This window comes from Triticum urartu, chromosome 4 (assembly GCF_003073215.2).
Source record: "Triticum urartu cultivar G1812 chromosome 4, Tu2.1, whole genome shotgun sequence".
Classification (NCBI taxonomy): domain Eukaryota; kingdom Viridiplantae; phylum Streptophyta; class Magnoliopsida; order Poales; family Poaceae; genus Triticum; species Triticum urartu.
This window is the reverse complement of record NC_053025.1, coordinates 400,619,016-400,628,901: the sequence shown is the minus strand read 5'-3', so window position 1 is coordinate 400,628,901 and position 9,886 is coordinate 400,619,016.

Sequence of the window (9,886 nt, the reverse complement as noted above, 5' to 3'; positions counted from 1 at the left end):
CTGTTGGAAATATGCCCTAGAGGCAATAATAAATTGGTATTATTATATTTCCTTGTTCATGATAATCGTTTATTATCCATGCTATAATTGTATTGATAGGAAACTCAGATACATGTGTGGATACATAGACAACACCATGTCCCTAGTAAGCCTCTAGTTGACTAGCTCGTTGATCAATAGATGGTTACGGTTTCCTAACCATGGACATTGGATGTCGTTGATAACGGGATCACATCATTAGGAGAATGATGTGATGGACAAGACCCAATCCTAAGCCTAGCACAAGATCATGTAGTTCGTATGCTAAAGCTTTTCTAATGTCAAGTATCATTTCCTTAGACCATGAGATTGTGCAACTCCCGGATACCGTAGGAATGCTTTGGGTGTCCAAACGTCACAACGTAACTGGGTGGCTATAAAGGTACACTACAGGTATCTCCGAAAGTGTCTGTTGGGTTGGCACGAATCGAGACTGGGATTTGTCACTCCGTGTAAACGGAGAGGTATCTCTGGGCCCACTCGGTAGGACATCATCATAATGTGCACAATGTGATCAAGGAGTTGATCACGGGATGATGTGTTACGGAACGAGTAAAGAGACTTGCCGGTAACGAGATTGAACAAGGTATCGGGATACCGACGATCGAATCTCGGGCAAGTATCGTACCGATAGACAAAGGGAATTGTATACGGGATTGATTAAGTCCTTGACATCGTGGTTCATCCGATGAGATCATCGTGGAACATGTGGGAGCCAACATGGGTATCCAGATCCCGCTGTTGGTTATTGACCGGAGAACGTCTCGGTCATGTCTGCATGTCTCCCGAACCCGTAGGGTCTACACACTTAAGGTTCGGTGACGCTAGGGTTATAGAGATATTAGTATGCGGTAACCCGAAAGTTGTTCGGAGTCCCGGATGAGATCCCGGACGTCACGAGGAGTTCCGGAATGGTCCGGAGGTAAAGAATTATATATAGGAAGTGCTATTTCGGCCATCGGGACAAGTTTCGGGGTCACCGGTATTGTACCGGGACCACCGGAAGGGTCCCGGGGGTCCACCGGGTGGGGCCACCTGCCCCGGGGGGCCACATGGGCTGTAGGGGGTGCGCCTTGGCCTACATGGGCCAAGGGCACCAGCCCCAAGAGGCCCATGCGCCAAGAGAGGAAAAGGGGAGAGTCCTAAAGGGGAAGGCACCTCCGAGGTGCCTTGGGGAGGATGGACTCCTCCCCCCTTGGCCGCACCCTTCCTTGGAGGAAGGGGCAAGGGCTGCGCCTCCCCCTCTCCCTTGGCCCTATATATAGTGGGGAAAAGGAGGAGCAAACCAATCTAAGGCCTGGCGCCTCCCTCTCCCTCCCGTGACACATCTCCTCCTCCCGCAGCGCTTAGCGAAGCCCTGTTGGAATCCCGCTACTTCCACCACGCCGTCGTGCTGCTGGATCTCCATCAACCTCTCCCTCCTCCTTGCTGGATCAAGGCATGGGAGACGTCTCCGTTCCGTACGTGTGTTGACGCGGAGGTGCCGTCCGTTCGGCGCTAGGATCATCGGTGATTTGAATCACGACGAGTACGACTCCATCAACCCCGTTCTCTTGAACGCTTCCGCTTAGCGATCTACAAGGGTATGTAGATGCACTCTCCTTCCCCTCGTTGCTAGTCTCTCCATAGATAGATCTTGGTGACACGTAGGAAAATTTTGAATTTCTGCTACGTTCCCCAACAGTGGCATCATGAGCTAGGTCTATTGCGTAGATTCTATGCACGAGTAGAACACAAAGTAGTTGTGGGCGTTGATTTTGTTCAATATGCTTGCCGTTACTAGTCTTATCTTGATTCGGCGGCATCGTGGGATGAAGCGGCCCGGACCGACCTTACACGTACTCTTACGTGAGACAGGTTCCACCGACTGACATGCACTAGTTGCATAAGGTGGCTAGCGGGTGTCTGTCTCTCCTACTTTAGTCGGATCGGATTCGATGAAAAGGGTCCTTATGAAGGGTAAATAGCAATTGGCATATCACGTTGTGGTTTTGCGTAGGTAAGAAACGTTCTTGCTAGAAACCCATAGCAGCCACGTAAAACATGCAAACAACAATTAGAGGACGTCTAACTTGTTTTTGCAGGGTATGCTATGTGATGTGATATGGCCAAAGGATGTGATGAATGATATATGTGATGTATGAGATTGATCATGTTCTTGTAATAGGAATCACGACTTCCATGTCGATGAGTATGACAACCGGCAGGAGCCATAGGAGTTGTCTTAATTTATTTATGACCTGCGTGTCAACATAAACGTCATGTAATTACTTTACTTTATTGCTAACCGTTAGCTGTAGTAGTAGAAGTAATAGATGACGTGACAACTTCAAGAAGACACGATGATGGAGATCATGGTGTCATGCCGGTGACGATGATGATCATGGAGCCCCGAATATGGAGATCAAAAGGAGCAAAGTGATGATGGCCATATCATGTCACTATTTGATTGCATGTGATGTTTATCATGTTTATACATCTTATTTGCTTAGAACGACGGTAGTAAATAAGATGATCCCTCATTAAAATTTCAAGAAGTGTTCTCCCCTAACTGTGCACCGTTGCTACAGTTCGTCGTTTCTAAGCACGCCGTGATGATCGGGTGTGATGGATCCTTACGTTCACATACAACGGGTGTTGACGAGCCTAGCATGTACAGACATGGCCTCGGAACACAGCAAAACACTTAGGGTTAACTTGACGAGCCTAGCATGTACAGACATGGCCTCGGAACACAGAAGACCAAAAGGTCGAGCATGAGTCGTATGGTAGATACGATCAACATGAAGATGTTCACCGACATTGACTAGTTCGTCTCACGTGATGATCGGACACGGCCTAGTTGACTCGGATCATGTAATCACTTAGATGACTAGAGGGATGTCTATCTAAGTGGGAGTTCATAAGATGAACTTAATTATCCTGAACATAGTCAAAAGGATTTTGCAAATTATGTCGTAGCTCACGCTATAGTTCTACTGTTTAGATATGTTCCTAGAGAAAAAAAAAATTAGTTGAAAGTTGAAAGTAGCAATTATGCGGACTAGGTCCGTAAACTGAGGATTGTCCTCATTGCTTCATAGAAGGCTTATGTCCTTAATGCACCGCTCAGTGTGCTGAACCTCGAACGTCGTCTGTGGATGTTGCGAACATCTGACATACACATTTTGATAACTGCGTGATAGTTCAGTTAAACGGTTTAGAATTAAGGCACCGAAAACGTTTTTGAAACGTCGCGAAACATATGAGATGTTTCGAGGGCTGAAATTGGGATTTCAGGCTCGTGCCCACGTCAAGAGGTATAAGACCTCCGACGATTTTCTTAGCCTGCAAACTAAGGGAGAAAAGCTCAATTGTTGAACTTGTGCTCAGATTGTCTGAGTACAACAATCGCTTGAATCAAGTGGGAGTTGATCTTCCAGATAAGATAGTGATGTTTCTCCGAAGTCATTACCACCAAGCTGCTAGAGCTTCATGATGAACTATAATATATCGAGGACATATATGATGATCCTTGAGATATTCGCGATGTTTGACACCGCAAAAAGTAGAAATCAAGAAGGAGCATCAATTGTTGATGGTTGGTGAAACCACTAGTTTCAAGAAGGGCAGGGGCAAGAAGGGATACTTCATGAAACGGCAAATCAGCTACTGCTCTAGTGAAGAAACCCAAGGTTGAACCCAAACCCGAGACTAAGTGCTTCTGTAATAAGGGGAACAGCCACTGGAGCAGTATTACCCTAGATACTTGGTAGATGAGAAGGCTGGCAAGGTCGATAGAAGTATATTGGATATACATTGTGTTGATGTGTACTTTACTAGTACTCCTAGTAGCACCAGGGTATTAGATACCGGTTCGGTTGCTAAGTGTTAGTAACTCGAAATAAAAGCTACGGAATAAATGGAGACTAGCTAAAGGTGAGCTGATGGTATGTGTTGGAAGTGTTTCCAATGTTGATATAATCAAATATTGTACGCTCCTTCTACCATCGAGATTGGTGTTTGTGTTGAGCATAGACATGATTGGATTATGTCTATCGCAATACGGTTATTCATTTAAGGAGAATAATGGTTACTCTGTTTATTTGAATAATACCTTCAATGGTCTTACACCTAAAATGAATGGTTTATTGAATCTCGATCGTAGTGATACACATGTTCATGCCAAAAGATAGTAATGATAGTACCACCTACTTGTGGCACAGCCACGTAAGTCATATCAGTATAAAACGCATGAAGAAGGTCCATGTTGATGGATCTTTGGACTCACTCATTTTTGAAAAGTTTGAGACATGCGAACCATGTCTATTGGTGTGTATGCCCCAAAGAAACTCCATGCAAATGGACCGTTTGGACTCACTTGATTTTGAATCACTTGAGACATGCAAATCATACCACATGGGCAAGATGACTGAAAGCCTCGGTTTCAGTAAAATGGAACTAGAAAGCAAATTGTTGGAAGTAATACATTTTGATGTGTGCAGTCCAATGAGTGCTGAGGCATGTAGAGGATATCGTTATGTTCTTTCTCACAGATGATTTGAGTAGATGTTGAGTACGTTTACTTGATGAATCACGAGTCTGAATTATTGAAAGGTTCAAGTAATTTCAGTGTGAAGTTGAAAGATCATCGTGACAAGAGGATAAAAGATCTATGATATGATCATAGAGATGAATATCTGAATTACGAGTTTGGCACAAAATTAAGACATTGTGGAAATCGTTTCACAACTAATACAGCCTGGAACACCATAGTGTGATGGTGTGTCCGAACATCATAACTGCACCCTATTGGATATGATGCATACCATGATGTCTCTTATCGAATTACCACAATAATTTATGGGTTAGGCATTAGAGACAACCACATTCAATTTAAATAGGGCACCACGTAATTCCGATGAGATGACACCGTATGAACTATGGTTTAGAGAAACCTAAGCTGTCATTTCTTAAAAGTTTGGGGCTGCGACGCTTATGTGGAAAAGTTTCAGGCCGATAAGCTCGAACCCAAAGCGGATAAATGCATCTTCATAGGACACCCAAAGCAGTTGGGTATACCTCCTGTCTCAGATCCGAAAGCAATAAAGGATTGTTTCTAGAATCGGGTCCTTTCTCGAGGAAAAGTTTCTCTTGAAGGAATTGAGTGGGAGGATGGTGGAGACTTGATGAGGTTATTGAACCGTTACTTCAACTAGTGTATAGCAGGGCACAAAGAGTTGTTCCTGTGGCACCTACACCAATTGAAGTGGAAGCTTATGATAGTGATCATGAAACTTCAGATCAAGTCACTACCAAACCTCGTAGGATGACAAGGATGCGTACTACTTCAGAGTGGTACGTAATCCTGTCTTGGAAGTCATGTTGCTAGACAACAATGAGCCTACGAGCTATGGAGAAGCGATGGTGGGCCCGGATTCCGATAAATGGCTCGAGGCCATATAATCTGAGAGAGGATCCATATATGAAAACAAAGTGTAGACTTTGGAAGAACTACTTGATGGTCGTAAGGCTGTTGTGTGTAGATGGATTTTAAAAAGGAAGATGGACAATGATGGTAAATGTCACCATTAAGAAAGCTCGACTTGTCGTTAAGATGTTTTCTGACAAGTTCAAGGAGTTGACTACAGTGAGATTTTCTCACTCGTAGCGATGCTAAGAGTCTGTTGGAATTATATTAGCAGTCACTGCATTATTTATGAAATCTTGCAGATAGGATGTCAAAAAAAACATTGTTTCCTCGACGATTTCTTGAGGAAAGGTTGTATGTGATACAACCGGAAGGTTTTGTCAATCCTGAAAGATGCTAATAAGTATGCAAAAGCTCCAGCAATCCTTCTAAGGACTGGAGTAAGCATCTCGGAGTTGGAATGTATGTTTTGATGATGATCAAAGATTTTGGGTGTATACAGAGTTTATGAGAAACTTGTGTTTCCAAAGAAGTGAGTGGGAGCACTATAGAATTTCTGATGAGTATATGTTTTAACATATTGTTGATCGGAAATGACGTAGAATTTCTGGAAAGAATATAGGGTTATTTGGAAAGTGTTTTCAATGGAAAACCTGGATTAAGCTACTTGAGCATTGAGCATCAAGATCTATAAGGATAGATCAAAACGCTTAATGGTACTTTCAAATGAGCACATACCTTGACATGATCTTGAAGTTGTTCAAGATGGATCAGTCAAAGAAGGAGTTCTTGCCTGAGTTGTAAGGTATGAAGTTAAGGCTTAAAGCTCGACCACGGCAGAATAGAGAGAAAGGACGAAGGTCGTCCCCTATGCTTAAGACATAGGCTCTACAGTATGCTATGCTGTGTGCCGCACCTGAAGTGTGCCTTGCCATGAGTCAGTCAAGGGGTACAAGAGTGATCCAAGAACGGATCACAGGACAGTGGTCAAAGTTATCCTTAGTAGCTAGTGGACTAAGGAATTTTCTCGATTATGGAGGTGGTAAAAGAGTTCGTCGTAAAGGGTTACGCCGATGCAAACTTTGACACTAATCCAGATTATTCTGAGTAGTAAACTGGATTCGTATAGTAGAACAGTTATTTGGAATAGCTCCAAGTAGAACGTGGTAGCTGCATCTAGGAGATGACATAGAGATTTGTAAAGCACACACGGATCTGAAAGGTTCAGACCCGTTGACTAAAACCTCTCTCACAAGCAACATGATCAAACCCAGAACTCTTTGGGTGTCAGTCACATGACGATGTGACCTGTGAGTGTTAATCACATGGCGATGTGAACTAGATTATTGACTCTAGTGCAAGTGGGAGACTGTTGGAAATATGCCCTAGAGGCAATAATAAATTGATTATTATTATATTTCCTTGTTCATGATAATTGTTTATTATCCATGCTATAATTGTATTGATAGGAAACTCAGATACATGTGTGGATACATAGACAACACCATGTCCCTAGTAAGCCTCTAGTTGACTAGCTCGTTGATCAATAGATGGTTACGGTTTCCTAACCATGGATATTGGATGTCGTTGATAATGGGATCACATCATTAGGAGAATGATGTGATGGACAAGACCCAATCCTAAGCCTAGCACAAGATCATGTAGTTCGTATGCTAAAGCTTTTCTAATGTCAAGTATCATTTCCTTAGACCATGAGATTGTGCAACTCCCGGATACCATAGGAATGCTTTGGGTGTACCAAACGTCACAACGTAACTGGGTGGCTATAAAGGTACACTACGGGTATCTCCGAAAGTATCTGTTGGGTTGGCACGAATCGAGACTGGGATTTGTCACTCCGTGTAAACGGAGAGGTATCTCTGGGCCCACTCGGTAGGACATCATCATAATGTGCACAGTGTGATCAAGGAGTTGATCACGCGATGATGTGTTACGGAACGAGTAAAGAGACTTGCCGGTAACGAGATTGAACAAGGTATCGGGATACCGACGATCGAATCTCGGGCAAGTATCGTACCGCTAGACAAAGGGAATTGTATACGGGATTGATTAAGTCCTTGACATCGTGGTTCATCCGATGAGATCATCGTGGAACATGTGGGAGCCAACATGGGTATCCAGATCCCGCTGTTGGTTATTGACCGGAGAAGTCTCGGTCATGTCTGCATGTCTCCCGAACCCGTAGGGTCTACACACTTAAGGTTCGGTGACGCTAGGGTTATAGAGATATTAGTATGCGGTAACCCGAAAGTTTTTCGGAGTCCCGGATGAGATCCCGGACGTCACGAGGAGTTCCGGAATGGTCCGGAGGTAAAGAATTATATATAGGAAGTGCTATTTCGGCCATCGGGACAAGTTTCGGGGTCACCGGTATTGTACCGGGACCACCGGAAGGGTCCCGGGGGTCCACCGGGTGGGGCCACCTGCCCCGGGGGGCCACATGGGCTGTAGGGGCGCCTTGGCCTATGGGCCAAGGGCACCAGCCCCAAGAGGCCCATGCGCCAAGAGAGAAGAAAGGAAGAGTCCTAAAGGGGAAAGGCACCTCCGAGGTGCCTTGGGGAGGATGGACTCCTCCCTTGGCCGCACCCTTCCTTGGAGGAAGGGCCAAGGCTGCGCCCCCCCCTCTCCCTTGGCCCTATATATAGTGGGGGGGAAGGGAGGGCAATCTAAGCCCTGGCGCCTCCCTCTCCCTCCACGTGACACATCTCCCTCCTCCCGCAGCGCTTGGCGAAGCCCTGTTGGAATCCCGCTACTTCCACCACCACGCCGTCGTGCTGCTGGATCTCCATCAACCTCTCCTTCCCCCTTGCTGGATCAAGAAGGAGGAGACGTCTCCGCTCCGTACGTGTGTTGAACGCGGAGGTGCCGTCCGTTCGGCGCTAGGATCATCGGTGATTTGGATCACGACGAGTACGACTCCATCAACCCCGTTCTCTTGAACGCTTCCGCTAGCGATCTACAAGGGTATGTAGATGCACTCTCCTTCCCCTCGTTGCTAGGTTTCTCCATAGATAGATCTTGGTGACACGTAGGAAAATTTTGAATCTGCTACGTTCCCCAAACAAATGCCTCCTCTTAGGGACACAATGGACAGACTTACCCACTACTATCAGCAACGGATAAATTATACCTGCCTCCAGAAGCTTTAGTATTTCTTTTCTTACCACTTCTTTCATCTTAGGATTTAACCGTCGTTGGTGATCAACAACAACGGTTTAGCGTCTTTCTCCAATTTTATTTTGTGCTGGCATAGAGTGGGACTAATGCCCTTAAGATCATCAAGAGTATATCCAATAGCACGGTGCTTCTTCAGAGTTTTCAATATCTTCTTCTTCATGCTCTGAAAGGTTAGCACTAATAATAACAGGATATATCTTCTTTTCATCAAGATAAGCATATTTAAGAGTATCAGTAAGTTTAAGCTCAAACACGGGATCACCCTTGGGTGGAGGAGGATCCCCTAAGATTTCAACAGGCAAATTGTGTTTCAGAATAGGTCCTGTTTAAAGAATACTTCATCTATTTCCCTTCTTTCATTCATAAACATATCATTTTCATGGTCTAGCAAATATTGTTCTAAAGGATCATTAGGAGGCACGGCAATAGAAGCAAGACCAATAATTTCATCTTTACTAGGCAATTCTTTATCATGGGGTTGTCTACGAAATTTAGACAAATTAAAATCATGAGACATATCCCCTAAACCAACAGAAACAATATCCTTTTTGCAGTCTATCTTAGCATTAACAATGTATTCAAGAAGGGTCTACCAAATATAATGGGACAAAAGTCATCTTGTGGGGAACCAAGAACAAGAAAATCAGCAGGATATTTAACTTTCCCACACAAGACTTCAACATCTCTAACAATCCCAACAGGTGAAATAGTATCTCTATTGGCAAGCTTAATTGTAACATATCTTCTATCTCAGCAGGTGCAATATCATGCATAATTTCTGTATAAGGAATGAGGTATTGCACTTGCACTAGCACCCATATCACATAAGCCATGATAGCAATGATCTCCTATTTTAACAGAAATAACAGGCATGCCTACAACAGGTCTATGTTTATTTTTAGTATCGGGTCTAGCAATTCTAGCAGCTTCATCACAGAAGTAAATAACATGCCCATCAATATTATCGGCCAAGAGATCTTTAACCATAGCAATACTAGGTTCAACTTTAATTTGCTCAGGGGTGTAGGTGTTCTAGTATTACTCTTACGAACCACAGTTGAAGCTTTAGCATGATCCTTTATTCTAACAGGGAAAGGTGGTTTCTCAATATAAGCGGTAGGAACAATAGGATCAACATATAAGTGATAGTATTTTCTTCAACTTTAATAGGTTCAACTACTTTTACTTCAATGGGAGGATTATATTTAAACCACTTCTCCTTAGGGATCAACAGAGTAG